Raw genomic sequence first — 18182 nt, forward strand, 5'->3', positions numbered from 1 at the left:
TATTAATCGTAAGACTCTTGGCAGTATGGAGGATCAGAGGGATCCTGAGGTCTGAGTCCATAGGACGCTCAAAGCTGCTGCACAGGTTGACTCTGTGGTTAAGAAAGCATACGGTGCATTGAACTTCATCAACTGTGGGATTGAGTTCAAGAGCCAAGAGGTAATGTTACAGCTATATAGGACCCTGGTCAGACCCCACTTGGAGTATTGTGCTCAATTCTTGTCACCTCACTACAGGAAGTATGTGGAAACTATAGAGAGGGTGCAGAGGAGATTTAGAAGGATCTTGCCTGGATTGGGAAGCATGCCTTATGAGAATAAGTTGAGTGAGCTCAGCCTTTTCTAGACAGATGATGAGAGGTGTCCTGATAGAGGTGTAGAAGATGACGAGAGGCATTGATTATGTGGATAATCAGAGCTTTTTCCCAGGGCTGAAGTGGTTAAAATCAGAGGGCACAGTTTTAAGGTCCTTGGAAGTCGGTACAAAGGGGATGTCAGGGGTAAGTTTTTTATGCAGAAAGTGGCGAGTGTGTGGAATGAGCTGCTGGCAATGGTGGTGGGGGTGGATAGGATAGGGTCTTGAGATTCCTGAATAGGTACATGAGGCTTAGAAAAATAGAGGGCTATAGGTAACCCTAGGTAATTTCTGAAGTAAGTGCATGTTCGGCACAGCTTTGTGGGCCAAAGGGTCTGTATTGTGCTGTAGGTTTTCTATGTTTCAATGTTTCTATATAGTTGAGATGCACTCAACATTGACTTGGAGTTTATAGATAAGCAGGGAGTGTTGTGTATTTGATATTTCAATAATATTTGAGTAATCTTGTATTTAGATTGATTAAACATTCTTGTACATTTAAAGAATTTCTTACGACTATATGTAAAAAATTGTGAATTCCATAAGCTATAACACAGCACGTAGTACGCACGCACTTAATTTAAAATAAACTCGAACTAGATCTGAAATAACTCTATCAAAGTTAACAGTTCTGAATGTACTGGTCACCAATGTGAAATTTTAATGTTTTCATTATTCTTCCTGTCAAAATCGTGCCAAAAGGGGTCACGTGGGTTATATTAACTTTCTGCAGCCATGTGCTACAAACAGAGCTAGAAGTAACGACACGCAGTCTGTAAGTTGCATTCGAGACTAGTTTTTTCAAACTTTGCGATGCTGGCTTTCATGCAGTACCATTCCCACCCTCTCTGGGTGGAAATGACGTCAGAGGTGCAGTACAAAATTCTCTCCCCACGTGTAGGCTATATGTGAGTGGTTCGCCTGTGTAGAAAGTGGGTCGCCACATAAACTCCCCCGCCAGAACTGGTGATACACCCCCCAATGTCCGCAGTCTGGATCCGTCTTGGGTGGTCTGCCTCTGCACCGCGGGGCCGGAACCTCGACCAGCTGCGCCAAGTCAACATGGGCCGGTTTGAGTCGGTCCACTGTGAAAACCTACTCTTTCCTCCAATGTCCAGAACGTACGTGGACCCATTGTTCTCGATCACCTTGAATGGCCCCTTGTATGGCCGCTGTAGTGGTGCCCGGTGTGCGCCCCTTCGTACAAATACAAACTTACAGTTCTGCAGGTCTTTGGGTACGCAGGTCGGGCTCTGTCCGTGCTGTGAAGTGGGTACGGGGGCCAGGTTACCGAGCCTTTCACGTGGTCTGTCCAGGACTACTGCGGGTTCTTCTTCTTGCCCCCTTGGGGCTGGTATGAACTCTCCTGGGATGACCAGGGGTGCGCCATACACCAACTCGGCCGACGAGGTGTGCAGATCCTCTTTGGGCACTGTGCCGATTCCAAGCAGGACCCAGGGAAGCTCGTCCACCCAGTTAGGCCCTCTCAGGTGGGCCACGAGAGCCGACTTCAAGTGATGGTGGAAGCGTTCCACTAATCCGTTCCACTGTGGGTGGTAGGCAGTTGTGTGGTGTAGCTGTATTCCCAACAGGCTGGAGCTGAACTGGGCGCCTCTGTTGGAGGTAATGTGGGCTGGTACCCCAAAGCGTGCTACCCAGGTTGCAATCAGCTCTTGGGCGCAGGAATCGGCGGTGGTGTCAGTGAGCAGGGCCGCCTTTGGCCATCTCGTGAACCGGTCTACCATAGTTAGGAGGTACCAAACTCCTCACGACACTGGCAGGGGGCCCCACAATATCCACATGAATGTGGTCGAACCTCTGGCGGCTGGGTTCAAACTGCTGCGGCAGGGCTTTGGTGTGCCGCTGCACCTTGGTTGTTTGGCACCGCGTGCACGTTCTGGCCCATTCACTGACCTGTTTGCAAACTCCGTGCCACAGGAACTTGCTGGAGACCAGTCAGATGGTTGGCCTGAAAGATGGGTGTGCCAAGCTGTGCATGGAGTAGAAAACTCGCTGCCGCCAGGCTGCTGGGATGATGGTGCAAGGTTGGCCGGTAGCCACATCACACAGGAGGGTCTTCTTGCCAGGGCCTATGAGGAAGTCTTGCAGCTGCAAACCCGAGACTGCGGTCCTTTAGCTGGGCATCCTGTCGTCTGCCTGCTGCGCCTCCGCCACTGCTGCATAGTCCACTCCCAGGGACAGGACCTGGACAGCTGGTCTGGGGAGTGCGTCCGCCACGATGTTGTCTTTTTTCGAGACATGCTGGATGTCTGTTGTGTACTCGGAGATGTAGGGCAGATGTCACTGCAAGCGGGCCGACCAGGGATCGGACACCTTCATGAACGCGAAGGTCAATGGTGTGTGGTTCATGAATACAGTGAACGGCCTGCCTTCCAAGAAGTACCTGAAATGCTGGATTGCCAGATATAGTCCTAACAGCTTCAGGTCGAAGGCACTGTACTTGAGTTTGGGTGGTCGTAGGTGCTTGCTGAAGAATGCAAGGGGTTGCCAGCACCCCTCGATGAGTTGCTCCAGCACCCCACTGACTGCTGTGTTGGATGCGTCCACTGTGAGGTTGGAACATCCGTTCTGGGGTGCACCAGCAACGCAGCGTCTGCCAAGTCTTCCTTGGCATTAACAAGCAGCCGCGGACTCTTCATCCCAAGTAACGTCCTTGCCTTTACCCGACATCAGGGTGTACAAAGGGTACATGATACGGGCTGCTGAGGGGAGGAAGCGGTGGTAGAAGTTCACCATACCAACAAACTCCTGCAGGCCTTTGACTGTGTTGGGCCAGGCGAAGTGGCTGATCGCGTCTACCTTGGTGGGCAGAGGTGTTGCCCCGTCTTTGGCAATACTGTGGCCCAGGAAGTCGATGGTGTCGAGTCCGAACTGGCATTAGGCCGGGTTGATCATGAGGCCAAAATCACTGAGGCGGGAGTAGAGCTGGCGGAGGTGGGACAGATGCTCCTGACGACTGCTGCTGGCTATAAGGATGTCATCCAAATAGATGAACGCAAAGTCCAGGTCACGTCCCACCACGTCCATTAGCCTCTGGAATGTCTGTGCGGCATTCTTCAGGCCGAATGGCATCTGGAGGAATTCGAGCAGGCCGAACGGGATGATGAGTGCTGTTTGGGGATGTCTTCAGGGTGTACCGGGATTTGATTGTATTCCCAGAAGAGGTCTACTTTGGAAAAGATGCTTGCCCCATGCAGGTTTGCTGCAAAGTCCTGTATGTGCGGCACGGGGTAGCGATCTGGAGTTGTAGCCTCGTTCAGTCTGCGATAGTCGCCGCATGGTCTCCAGCCCCCAGCTGCTTTGGGCACCATGTGCAGGGGGGGAGGCCCATGGGCTGTCAGACCACTGTACGATCCCCAATTCCTCCATCGTCTCGAACTCCTCCTTTGCCAGTCGGAGCTTGTCCATAGGACCATTCATGCGTGGGCATGGAGGAGAGGTCCTTGGGTCGGGATGTGGTACCATACTCCATGTCTGGGCATGGCTGCCCTGAACTGCGGTGCCAGAACCGATGGAAAGTCCGCCAGGATTCTGGTGAATTCATTGTCAGATAGCGCGATTGAGTCCATGTATGGGGCCGGCAACCTGGCTTCACCCAGGGAGAACGTCTGGAAAGTCTTGCCATGGACCAGTCTTTTCCCTTGCAAGTTAGCCAGCAGGCTGTGAGCTAGCAAGAAGTCTGCCCCGAGGAATAGTTAGGCCACAGCAGTCAGTGTGAAGTCCCACGTGAACCGGCTGGCGCTGAACTGCAGCTGCACTGTGCTAGGTCCATATCGTGCTGCCGTTTGCGGCCTTCAGGGTGGGTCCTGGCTTCTTGTTGCGGGTGTCGTACCCCTTCGGGGGTAAGATGCTGATTTCCGCTCCAGTGTCGACCAAGAAGCGGCGTCCCGACTGTTTGTTGCAGATGTATAAGAGGCTGTCCTGGCGGCCAGCCGCCATAGCCATTAGAGGTGGCTGGCCCTGGCCCTTGCAGGGCGGGTGACAACGGCGGGCTTTTGTGCCCCACCGCTGGTGGTAAAAACACCACTGTTCATTGGCCTCCTCACTCCTGTCTGTGGGTTGTGTGCGCTCCGTTGCTGGGCCTGGTCTGGACTGCTGTTGGGAGCGTGTTTTGGTAGTCTGTCTGACGCTCTCCCTCTTGGCTTTTCATGGCACATCTGTCCAGGCTGCCACCTTCCGTGGTAAACTGAAATCTGCGTCGGCCAGCAGCAGATGTATGTCCTCGGGCAGTTGCTCTAGGAACGCCTGCTCAAACATGAGGCAGGGTCTGTGTCCTTCAGCCAGGGCCAGCATCTTGTTCATTAATACTGACAGCGGCCTGTCTCCCAAACCATCCAGGTGCAGCAAGCGGACACCTCGCTGACGCCGTGAGAGGCCAAAGGTCCTTATGAACAGCGCTTTGAATGCTACATATTTGCCTTCTTCCGGGGGTAACTGTATGAAATCCTCAACCCAGGTGGCTGTCTCCCGGTCAAGGGAGCTCACCACGTAATAGTAACGCATGGAATCAGAAGATATCTGCCGAATCTGGAACTGGGCTTCTGCTTGGCTAAATCACACGCCTGGTCGCAGCGTCCAGAAAATCGGCAGTTATAGCGAAACTGCGTGAACAGATGAAGAGTCGATCATCTTTGGTCCAAATCCCGCTTTGACTGTCGGGGTCACCAATGTTGCGATGTACTTACACACAGAGCTGGAAATAATGACACGCAATCTGTGGGTTGCACTCGAGACTAGTTTTCTCAAATCTGGGTGCGCTAGCTTTTACGCCATTTCCTTTCTCTCTGACTTTGGGGGTATTTACCCGCGCGCGGGTATAAGTCTCTTCCCGCGCCCGGGCAATTTGTGAGCCGAAACTACTGCGCAGAAAAGTGTGTCGCCACATTTCCGTGTTTAGCGACCTCCTTGTTAGGATTTCGCAACACTGGGCATGTTTCTCACTGTTCTTCTGTTACTTATACAATCGTTCGGAGTCACAGGTAAGAACGCGGCTCTCTTGTAAATCGCACTGCGGGCTCCGATCTCACCCCGACAGCTGCACCATGTATTAGCTTTACAGTGGCGGGGGGAAGTGAGACAAAGGAAAGCTGGAATATTGTTCGATTCAAGCACAACTCAGGAGTCTAAAAGATTTGCGTTCAGAGACAAGACCATGCGTTAAGTGTAAGATTGTACAAAAATTATTTCGACTTAAACTGAGGAGACTCTGTATGTTTAGGTGAATTCCAGCTCATGCTGTCATCGGAGAGAATGAGTAAACGGATAAATTAGCAAAGGAGGCAATTAGTCAAGCAGAAGTGGATATTAGAATACATTACATTAAAATAGAAATGAGGGCCATTATTAAAAGTGAAATAAAAAATGTGGAGGAAACAATGGGATGAAGAAAGAACAGGAAGACGTTTTTATAATACAGTATGCAGAAAGAATTGTGATGGTTGAGGATTGCAGGAAAGAGCAGGAGGGAGGTGGTGATTTTAGCGAGACTGAAGTTTGGGCTCACTGGGTTAAATATTACATTGGTTTTAAAGAAGAAACACAATAATGGGAAGTGCAAGTGTTGCAATCGGCTCGGAACGGTTCGGCACGTACTGGTGAGGTGTTCAAGATATAATCAAGAGTCAGGATGATTAATTTTAAGTTATCACGAAAAACACAATTTAACAACATTTTGCAGACAGGACCACAGGATTATCGCTTTAAGTGTATAGTGCAGTTCCATAAGTATACAGGTGTTTTATCGTATTTGATAGTACACGTGTAGAACTGAATGTAGAACACGTGTAGAACTGAATGTGCAAATTGTCTTTATGAACAAAATATTTGTGTTGAACGGAGCCAGGGATTGTGACACAGGGAAAGAAACTGCAATATTGTTAAAGTTGGATAGGATAGTCCGGCACACTCGTGGCTTTGTTGGTGATGGCCCTTGGCATATGATTTCTCAGCCATCTTTAAAATTTGTTTCAGATGTCGCACAACGGTATTGTGACATTCAGGGTTGTGAAGTCAGGATTGCTACCCGTGCCAAGTGCAAGTGAGGCTAGAAAAAGGAAGATCATACAGTTTAACACGTGTAAGGAGCTGGTGTAAGAGAGGGGACATAAAATATTTGAATCATTAGCTCTCTTCCAGGAATGGTAGGAATTGTACAGAAGAGACGTTTTTCACCTTAGCTGTGGGAGAGGGGGGTGTTGAAGGTTTGCTAGTGTTGCACAGGGTGAGGGTGGGGTTTAAACTAGAGTTACAGGGAGATGGAAAACAGAGCGCCAGGACAGATAGTGGAGTGGTGTGGAGAAAGATATCCTTAACCTACATACAAAAGTCAGGAATCCAAGTATTGATCATGGTAGGATTAATGCTCTGAGTTGTGTACATTTCAAGGCAAAGAGTATTGTAGGAAAGGCGGATGAGCTTAGAGCGTGGATCAGCGCGTGGAATTATGACATTGTAACCATTAGTGAGACTTGGTTCCAGAAGGGGCAGGTCTGGTAGCTCAATATTCTGGGGATCCGCTGTTCTAGACAGGACACAGCGGGAGGGATTAAATGGGAGAGAGGTGGTGCTATTAATTGGGGAAAGCATCATGACTGTGTTCCGTCAGGACACACTGGAGAACTCGACTATATTTGGCTTTATGGTTCATACTGAAAACAAGGAAGATATGACTACATTAATGGGGCTGTATTATTTCTCATCCAACAGTCTGTAGGATCTAGAGGACCAAGTCTGTAGAGAGACATCAGACTTGCAAGAATCATAATGTTGTTATAGTAGGTGATTTTTCCACATATTGACTGGGACTCCCATTCTGTAAAAGAACGAGATGCGATAACAGTTTGTCAAATGTGTTCAGGAAAGTTTCCTTCATCAGTACATGGAAGTCCCAATGAGAGAGTGTGCAATACTTGATCTGCTATTGGGGAATGAGACAGAGAGGTGACAGAAGTTTGTGTCGATGAACACTTTGCATCTAGTGGTCACAATGCCATTAGTTACAAAGAAAATATTGAAAAAGACAAGTCTGATCCTTGGGTTGAGATTCTAAACTGGAGAAAGTCCAATTTTGATGGTATCAGAAAGGATCTGGCAGATGCGGACTGGGACAAGCTGTTTTCTGGCAAAGGTGTACTTAGTAAGTGGGAGGCCTTCAAAAGTGAAATCATGACAGCACAAAGCTTTTATGCGCCTGTCAGAATAAAAGATAAATGTAAAAGGTGTATGGACCCTTAGTTTTCAAGAGATATTGAAGCCTTGGTTAAGAAAATGAAGAAGGTGCATAGCCAGTATAGGCAGGGAAGAACAAATGAGGGACTTCTGGAGTATAAGAAATGCAAGAGAATATTTAAGAAATAAATCAGGAGGGCTAAAAGAGGGCATGAGTTTGCCCTTGCAAGACAATGGGTTCTTGCATCTGTATTTACTCGGGAGACGGACAGCAATTCTATAGAAGTGAGACAAAGCAGCCGCAAGGTCATGGACCCTGTACAGATTACAGAGGACAATGTGTTTGCTGTCTTGAGGGAAATTGGGGTGGATAAATCCCCAGGGCCTGACAAGGTGCTACTTTGGACCCTGTGGGAGGCAAGTGCAGAAATTGCTGTGTCCCTAGCAGAGAGATTCAAATCATCCTCAGTGACAGTTGAGGTACCAAAGGGTTGGATTATCATTAATGTCGTCCCACTGTTTAAGAAAGGCTCTAAAAATGAACCAGGGATTTATAGACATGTAAGCCTAACATCAGTAGTGGGAATGTTACTGGAAAATATTCTAAAGGACTGGATGTACGAGAATTTAGATAGACAGGGACTGATTAGGGACAGTCAGCATGGCTTTGTGCCTAATCAAACTTGTGGAGTTTTGCTACATGCTAAAGACCATGTAGAAAACATCTTGACTGTGGGGAAGTTTTAATGTCAACATTCTGAAAGTTTGATCTGATTCTCATGATAATTTTCATATTAATCATTCTTAACAGTTGTTGTGGGGGGAGAAACACTTTGTGCTTTTTGAGCCATCTGTAAATCTTGCTGACAGCTGCACCACAGAGGTCCTAAGGAGAAAACAGGTAGTAAATTTATTCAGTAACCATCACACATTGAAATTTCATCCAAAGACCCTTTCTTGCAGGTTCTGTCACTTGTCACTACCATTGATCACACCACATCCCTCACCCACACCTGATCTCATATCCCACACTCATATCCCCTCTTTCCTCCAAGCCCTCTTCTTCACACCACCCCTACCCACTGAAGTCTTCCATCCCACTGGACTCTCTGATTTTATGTCTGACACCAGGTCCAACCCCTGCTGTGTCTTTACCATCCTGATTACCCTTCTCTCTAATGCAGTTGTCTGTCCTCAGCTGAGACTTCACCTCACCAGGTCCAGGCAGGCCTGCCATAAGTCTGAACTGTCTTTCATCATCTCTGCCTCCATGATCAGTCCCCTTCACAACATCCAACCTGATAGTGTCTGACTCTGCACTGCAACTTTCTCCCTCCCACCCAAGTCTAGCCTAGTAGCCCTATTGTTTCTGCCTGCTCCTGACGCACTGAACGAATCTCCTCATCCCTAGAATCCATCTTGTTTTCCCCGTGTTCAGTCCCTTCCAGTTAACCTCTGGGATGTCTGGTACACACTCGCCATCATTTAAAAAACTTTTCAATTTCCTGACCACTACAGCCTCATCTTCACCATGGGAGGATGTATAATATATTCAGACATGAGTTCAGATTTATTATCCGTCTTGTAGGCTGAAGCAGGACAGTGTAAAAGATATAAAATTACTCTCAATTTCAAATATAAACAGTGCAAAAAGAACAAGGTAGTGTTCGTGGAGTGTTCAGAAGTCTCATAGAGGAGGAGTTGTTCCTGATTCATTGAGTGTGAGGCTTCAGGATCCTGTTCCTCTTGGTAGTAATGAGAAGAAGGCATGTTGGCTCCAGGGTAGATCTTTGGAGATGTTGTTGCCCAGGAACTTGATGCTGCTAAGCCTTTCCACCGCTGGCCCCACAATGAGGAATGGTGTGTGTTTTCCAGACTTCCCTTCCTGAAGTGTACAACCAATTCTTTAGTATATTCAGATTTACTGTAGAGAAAAAGCTGGTTATGAGGAGGGTTGAGAGTATTCTGAGCAAAATAGAATGGGACGAATTTTTCAAATGGAATTCAATGGGGGAGAAGTAGAAATGTCAAGTACACTCAGTGGTCACTTTGAGGTACACCTGCTCATTAATGCAAATATCTAATCAGCCAATCATGTGGCAGCAACTCAATGCATGAAAGCACGCAAACGTGATCAAGATGGTTAGTTGTTATTCAGACCAAACATCAGAATGAGGAAAGAAATTTGATTCAACTGACTTTGACCATGGACTGATTGTTGGTGCCAAACAGGGTGGCTTGAGTATCTTAGAAACTGATCTCTTGGGATTTTCCGTGCAGAGATTACAGAGAATGGTATGAAAAACAAAGAATACATCCAGTGAGTGGCAGTTCTGTGGGCAAAATTACCTTGTTAATGAGAGAGGTTAGAGGAGAATGGACAGACAGATTCAAGCTGACGGAGGCAACAGTAACTCAAATACCCACAACTGTAGTGTGTAGACCATTTCTGAATACACAATACATCAAAATTTGAGGTGGATGGGCTACTGCAGCAGGAGACCATGAACACACGTGCATTATTTAAATTGTGAGACTGAATGCTTCTGCTGTTCAACGGTGCCATGTGTTTTGTGTATAAAGCTTATTAACATGTGGTTAGAGCAAACATTAGGAAAATAAGAGGAATATTGGCCTGTGTTGCAAGAGGATTTGAATATAACTGCAGATGTTATACTAGAGCTGTTGGGAGTGGTTTAAGTTAATGTGACAGGGGGATGGGTACAAGCATGATAGAGCTGGGGATGAGCCAGCAAGTTTACCAGTAGATGATGGATGTAACATAAATGTAAGGAAGGACAAGCCAGTGACTGGGTACAAATGCAGACAGAGCAAAGAGTTAAATTGTACCACAGAGGCAAAATTCAAAAGCACAAAGAATGCCGGACTGAACTTGTTGCGCATTAAAGATTGACGTATGTCATTGTGGGCATCACTTAGTCGTGGCTGAATGAAGGCTTAGTTGGGAGCTTAACATCAAAGGATATACTTTGAAAGGATGCCTTATGAGAACAGGTTGAGTGAACTTGGAGTAACAGAGGATGAAATATGACCTGATAGAGAAGTATAAGAAAATGAGCTGTGTTGATTGTGGAGATAGGTAGAGGCTTCTTCCCCGGGCTGAAATGGCTAACACGATGGGGCATAGTTTTAAAGTGCTTGGAAGTAGGTACAATGGGGATGTCAGAGGTAAGTTTTTCTCACAGAGAGTGGTGGGTGTGTGGAATTCACTGCCAGCAAAGGTGATAGAGGTGGATACAACAGGGTCTTTTAAGAGACTCTTAGGTAGGTACATGGAGCTTAGAAAGATAGAGGGCTATGTGATAGGGAAATTTGAAGCAGTTTCCAGAGTAAGTTACATGGTTGGCACAAAATTGTGGGCTGAAGGGCCTGTAATGTGCTGTAGATTTCTTTGTTTCTATTAACCATGGGTAATACCAAGGAAAAGGCATATAAGCTAGCAAAAGTGAGTGGAAAGTTGAATGATTGGAAAGATTTTAAATCCAACAAAATAAAACTAAAAAATCTATACGAAGGGAAAAGTTGAGGTATGAGGGCAAACTATCCAGTAATATAAAGTAGGACACTGGAAGTTTTTTCAGTTATATAAAGAGTAAAAGGGAATTGAGAGTTAATATTGGATCACTGGAAAATGATGCTGGTGAGGTAGTAATAAAATCATAAGATATAGGAGCAGAGTAGGCCTTTCAGCCCATCGAATCTGCTCCGCCATTCAGTCACGGGCTGATCCAATTCTTCCGGTCATCCCCACTCCCCTGACTTCTCCCCATATCCTTTTATGCCCCGGCTAATAAAGAACCTATCTATCTCTGCCTTAAATGTACCCAATGACTTGGCCTCCACAGCTGCTCGTGGCAACAAATTCCACAGATTTACCACCCTCTGAATAAAGTGATTTCTCCGCATCTCAGTTCTAAAAGGATGACCTTCAATCCTGAAGTTGTACACTCTAATCTGTTCAGGTCTTTTAACATTCAGAATGTTTCTGTGAGATCCCCCCTCATTCTCCTGAACTCCAGGGAATACAGCCCAAAAGCTGCCAGATGTTCCTCATACTGTGACCCTTTTATTCCTGGAATCATTCTTGTCAATCTTCTCTCAAACCCTCTCCAATGTCAGTATACCCTTTCTAAAATAATGAGCCCAGATCTGCATACAATAATCCAAGTGTGGTTTCACGAGTGCCTTATAGAGCCTCAACATTACATCCCTGCTCTTATATTCTATACCTCTGGAAATGAATGCCAACATTGCATTCAACTTCTTCACCACTGACTCAACCAAGAGGATAATCTTTAGGGTATCCTGCACAAGGACTCTCAAGTCCATTTGCATCTCTGTATTTTGAATTCTCTTTCTATCTAAATAACAGATGCCTGTTTAATTCATCCACCAACATGCATGACCATACACTTTCCAACGTTGTATAACATTTGCCACTTCTTTGCCCATTCCCCTAAACTATCTAAGTCTATCTGTCGGCTCTCTGTTTCCTCTACACTAACTGCTCCTCCACCTAACTTTGTATCATCTGCAAATTTAGCCACAAATCCATTAATACTGTAGACCAACTCATTGACATACTTCATACAAAGCAGTGGTCCCAACAACAATCCCTGTGGAATTCCACTGGTAACCAGTAGCCAGGAACCCCTTTATTCCTGCTCTCTGTTTTCTGCCAATCAGTTGATGCTCCACCTGTGTTGGTAACTTCCCTGTAATTCCATGGGCTCTTTTCTTACTAAGCATCCTCATGTGCGGCACCTTGTCAAGGCCTTCTGAAAATCCAAGTACACCATAACTACTGCATCTCCTTTGTATATGCTACTTGTAATTTCCTCAAAAAACTGCAGTAGGTTAGTCAGGCAGGGTTATCCTTTCAGGAATCCGTGCTGTCTTTGGCCTATCTTGTCTTGTGCCTCCAGGTACTCCATAATCTCATCCCTAGCAATCGATTCCAACAATTTCCCAACCACTGATGTCAGGCTAACAGGTCTATAGTTTTCTTTCTGCTGCCTCCCATGTTTCATAAATAGCAGAGTAACATTTGCAATTTTCCAGTCATCCCATACAATGCCAGAATCTATTGATACTTGAAAGATCATTGTTAATGCCTCCGCAATCTCTCCAGCTACTTCCTTCAGGACCCGAGGGTGCATTCCATCAGGTCCCAGAGATTTATCCACCCTCAGACCATTAAGCTTCCTGATCACCTTCTCAGTTGTAATTTTCACTGCTTATACTTCACTTCCCTGACACTCTTCAATGTCTGGTATACTGCAGATGTCTTACACTGTGAAGACTGAGGGAAAATATGCATTCAGTTCCTCTACTATCTCTGTGTCTCTCATTGCAATATCTCCAGCATCATTTTCTATTGGTCCTATATCTACCCTGAACTCATTTACCCTTTATATATTTAAAAAAGTTTTTAGTATCTTCTTTGATATTAGTCGCAAGCTTCCTTTCATAATTCATCTCTTTCTTCCTAATGATCTTCTTAGTTTCCTTCTGCAAGTTTTTGAAAGCTTCCCAATCCTCTATCTTCCCACTAGCTTTGGCTTCTTTGTATGCCCTCTCTTTTGCCTTTACTTTGGCTCTGACTTCACTTGTCAGCCATGGTAGTGTCCTTCCATTTGAAAATTTCTTCATACCTGGAATATATCTGTCTTGCATTTCCCTCATTTTTCACAGAAACTCCAGCCATTACTGCTCTGGTGTCCTTCCTGCTGGTGTCTCTTTCCAGTCAACTTTGGCCAGTTCGCCTTTCATGCCATTGTAATTCTCTTTATTCCATTGAAATACCAACACATTGGAATTCAGTTTCTCCTCAGATTTCAAAGTCAACACGATCATATTGTGGTCACTGTTCCCTAAGGGTTCCTTAACTTTAAGCTCTCTTTCCACCTCCAGATCATTACACAACACCCAATCTAGCACAGACGATCCCCCTAGAGGGTTCAACAGCAAGCTGTTCTAAACAGCCATCCCTTAGACATTGTACAAATTCTCTCTCTTGAGGTCCAGTACTGGTCTGGTTTTCCCAATCCACTTTTGAGTTAAAATCCCGAAAGATCATCATGACATTGCCCTTCTGACACGCCTTTTCTATCTCCTGCTGTAATTTGTAATCCATATCCCAGAGGCTGTTTGGAGGCCTATATACAACTGCCATTAGGATCCTTTTACCCTTGACATTCTTAACTCAACCCATAGAGGCTCGTCGTCTCTTTCTATTCATTTAATATTACTTCTTATACAGGTAGTCCCTGACTTACGAATGTCCGACTTACGGACAACTCGTACTTATGAACCGAGGAAGGAGAACGCCATACGCCATTTTAAGTCATTGCCGTTGACACTGTGTTGAGTGTTTAACTTTGTATTTGGCTTGAATTTTTCTTTATTAAGATTCATCCTGACCCCCCCCCCCCCCCCACCGTTCCAGTCAGCTGTCAGCTAGTGGCGCAGTGAGATCAGTGCCGGGCTCGAGAACAGAGGTTCGATCCAGTGACAGACATCTCCTGTGCCGGGTTGATGTCGATCCAGTGACTCCTGTACCATCCGTGCCGGGTTGATGTCGAGCTCGCTTCTGGACCTCGTAAAAAAAATACTGCCACCTCCAGTTTAAATTTCCATGCTGACTATTGTGGAGGATCAAATACACAAACCCAGCACAGCCCCCACTTGTCCCATTTAGCCAGTCTCAGTGTGGTGGTCCTTAGGACCCAGCGGACTTCAGGAGCCGGCGGAGGTCGGGACCCACCGCCCGCAGTGTTTCTGCTTCATTGACGGGAAACGATCGTGATTGAAAATAAAGTGAAAATAAGAAAGCATTTGGAAAGAGGTGAAATACCATCAATCATTGGAAAAGAGTTAGGCTACAGTCAGTCAACAATCAGAACAATTTTAAAGGATAATGGATAAAGTGAGAATAATGGAACATGTGAAAGGCCCTGCCCCGATGAAAGCTACAATTATTACTAAGCAACACAGTGGTTTAATTATTGGATACATACGTTTCTTAAGTGATTTATATGCATAGAAAGGTAAAATATATACTAAGACAAACGTTTGGCAAACTGACGCTAACTAATACTGGATGTACTTGTTCCGACTTACGTACAAATCCGACAAAGACGGACTCAGGAATGGAACTTGTATGTAACCCGGGGACTGCCTGTACATAGGGCCACAGCATCCCCTCTGCCTGCTAACCTAGCTTTCCAATACACTGTATATCCTTGGACATTGAGCTCCCAATGGCAGCCATTCTGTAGCCAAGTTTCTAAACTGGCCACAACGTCATTCATACTTGCCAATCTGTAGCTGAATTTTAAGATCGTCCATTTTATTTCTTATGCTGCATGCATTTATAATAACACTTTCAGTCCAGTACTTGTTGCTTTCTGTTAACTGCACCATGCTTCTATTGCCCTGTAAATCATCCCACTGGCTGTGGTTATGCCTCATCTCCTCCCTGTCCTTTCTGTCATCTTTGTTGCATGCTATCTTTGATTTATTTCTGTTTTCCCCTTCCTCAGCCCTATCACTCCAGTTCCCATCCCCCTGCCAAATTAGTTTAAACCCTCCATAACAGCTTTATTAACCCTGCTTGCTAGGATATTGGACCCCTTAGGGTTCGGGTACAGGTCTTACCTCTCCCAGAAGTGGCCCCAATGATACAGGAACCCAAAGCCCTGCCCACTACACCAGTCTCTCAGCCATGCATTAATATTCCTGATCATACTATTCTTGCACTGGTTAGCACATGGCATAGGCAGCAGTCCTGAGATTACTACCCTGGAGGTCCTGCTTTTCAGCTTGCTACCCAACTCCTTGAATTCTCTCATCAGGACCTCCTCCCTTTTTCTACATGTAATTGGTACCAACGTGTTATCAAGACTTCTGGCTGTTCACCCTCTCCCTTCAGAATACTGTGCACCTGATCCAAGACATGCTGTACCCTGGCACCTGGGAGGTAACACACCATGCGGGTATCTCTATCAGGCTGACAGAAGGAACCTCCTATCTGTTCCCCTCACTATTAAATCCCCTATGACTATACTGCATTCCTCATCATCTTCTCTCCCTTCTGCACCATGGAACCAGGCTCAGCACCAGAGACCCGATCGCTGTGGTCATCCTCTGTCAGGTCATCCTCCTCAACAGCATCCAAAATGAGATAATGATTACTGATGGGGATGGCCACAGGGGTGCTCTCTACTATCTGAGCTCTTCCCATCCCTTCCCTTCCATTCCCTGACAGTCACCCACTTGTCTAACTCCTGCAGCCTCGGGGTGACTAACTCCCTGTAGCTCCTCTCTATCTCCTGTTAACTCTCCTGAATAAGCAGTAGGTCATTGAGCTGCAGCTCCAGATCCCTAACACAGTCTCTCAGGAGCTGCATCTCGAGCAGATGTGGCCATCTAGAGACTGGAAGATTCCCAGGACTTCCAGAGCAAAGTACTAACCCAAAAGACATGCTCTTTATTCCTCAAAAAATGCAAGGGAAATACGAAGTCCACTTTCCCACTTACCTCGCCGAAACCCGAATGAGCCAAAGCCCTACCACTCTGACTCAGACCACTCCGTTGATGACCACTCCACTAGACAGTGTCTTCCTTTTATGCTTGAACCTTCCCCATTGTCCAACACATGATTAGTGCTCTGGTTATAGCCGAGTTACCATGAAGCTTTCCCCTTTTAAACCTCGCTCCCGGACCTGTGCACCACCTCCTCTGTCGTAACTGTTCAACTCGTGATTGGTGTGCTGGTTATAATGGGTAACAGAGAAATGGAAGACTAACATATTGAGTACTTTGCATCAGTCTTTACTGTGGAAGACTCAGGTAGTGTGCCAGAGATCCTGAGTATTAGGGAGCAGGAGCAAGTGCCATTGCTATTACAATGGAAAAAGTGCTAGGCAAACTGAACGTTATTGAGGTGGATAAGTCACCTGGACTAGATGGATGACACTCCAGAGTCCTGATAGAGGTTGCTGAAGAGATATGGATGCATTGGTCATAATCTTTCAAAAATGACTTGATTCTGGCATGCTGTCAGAGGACTAGAAAATTGCAAGTCAAAATTGCAATGTCAGTCCACTCTTTAAGCAAAGAGGAAGGCAAAAGAAAGGAAATTTTAGGCCAGTTGCCTAAGCTCTGCAGTTGAGAAAGTACTGGAGTATATTACTAAAGGATGAGGTTTCAGGGTACTTGGAGACAAATGATAAAATAAGTCAAAGTCAGCATGGTTTCTGTAAAAAATCTTGTCTGACAAATCTGTTATAATTCTTCAAGAAAATAACAAATGGTGGACAAATGAGAGGCAGTGGATGTCATTTACTTGGACTGAGGCTGCTTAACAAGGTAAAATCTATGGCATTACAAATAAGATACTGGCATGGATAGAGGAATGGCTGACAGGCAGGAGGCAGTGAGTGGGAATGAAGGGGCTTTTTCGGGTTGGCGGCCAGTGACTAGTGGTGTTCCTCAGGGGTCAGTATTGGGACCACTACTTTTCACATTGTTGGTCAGTGATTTGTATAATGGAATTGATAGCTTTGTGGCAAAGATTGAGGCTGATACAAAGATAGGTAGAGGGGTAGGTAGAGCTGAGGAAGTGATGCGATTGCAGCATGATTTAAACAAATTAGAAGAATAGGCAAAGAAGTGGCAGGTGGAATACAGTGCTCCAGTAAGGGTAGCTTGTTTCGCAGCTGAGTCAGCTCTGTTGTTTCCATGGTCAATCTCAGTGGTACCTTAGTGTGTGCAGAGCATTTAATTGTGAAGGAACCCAGGAGCCCATTGTGAAGGAAGACAGATGGCGGACAAAATGTTGTCAATGTAAATTATATTAGTGATGGTCATACCAGAGGAGGTGACATAACCTCCAGCTATCCAAAGTTGTCTGAAGTCATGAGCGACTCTGAAGGCATATCTAGAGTCTGTAAGAATATTGGCCAATTTTCCAGTGACTGGATGCATGCTCTAGTGAATGCAAAGTGTTCATTTTGCTGCGCCAAGTGAGGAGAAAGAAAGGAAGTGGACTCCACGGTTTCTATGTTGGAAACAACAGCATAGCCTGCACGGCGCTGGCCTTGGTTGTCTACAAAGGAGCTTCCATCTACATAGAAGACTAAGTCCGGGTTAACAAGGGGGACATCAGTCATGTCAGGTCGGACTTTTGTCAGTTGGTGATTTATTGTTGCACAGTCATGGGGGATGAATCTAGACACTCAGGTGGGCATTCTGAAAAGGTGGCTGGTTTCACAGTAGAACAGGGGAAAATGGAGAAGGGGGTTCTCTGGGGGAAGAACCTCCTATCTAGTGTGGTGGAAATTGACAAGGCCCAGGAATTTGTGCATCTCAGTTGGCGTGGTGTATTAACAATGGGGGTTAATTAGCACAGGTCAAGAGCTGAATCTGGTACCTCCTGGTTTATTAAGATCTGTACTGCATTGGTGCCACACTTGATAACAAAACCTTTTAAAAACAAATAATTTTTTTCTGATAAACTAACACACACTAGATTCTTTTAAAAAAGTTTAATGTAGTGTCATTATATTTGCTCAGAATTGGACAAAAACAAAAATCAACTTTCCTCACAAGGAAA

General features: G+C 45.8%; 1 protein-coding gene across 1 annotated transcript in view; it reads left to right on the forward strand.

The window, feature by feature from the left end:
• Positions 1 to 5341: 5341 nt before the first annotated feature.
• LOC132393797 (uncharacterized) overlaps positions 5342 to 18182 on the forward strand; it is a 39823-nt gene continuing 26982 nt past the window's right edge. The window contains exon 1 of the mRNA XM_059969192.1: positions 5342 to 5355. The gene's annotated coding sequence lies outside the window, so the exon portion shown is untranslated. The remainder of the gene's footprint in view (positions 5356 to 18182) is intronic.

The sequence above is a fragment of the Hypanus sabinus genome, chromosome 5, assembly GCF_030144855.1.
Source record: "Hypanus sabinus isolate sHypSab1 chromosome 5, sHypSab1.hap1, whole genome shotgun sequence".
Lineage (NCBI taxonomy): Eukaryota > Metazoa > Chordata > Chondrichthyes > Myliobatiformes > Dasyatidae > Hypanus > Hypanus sabinus.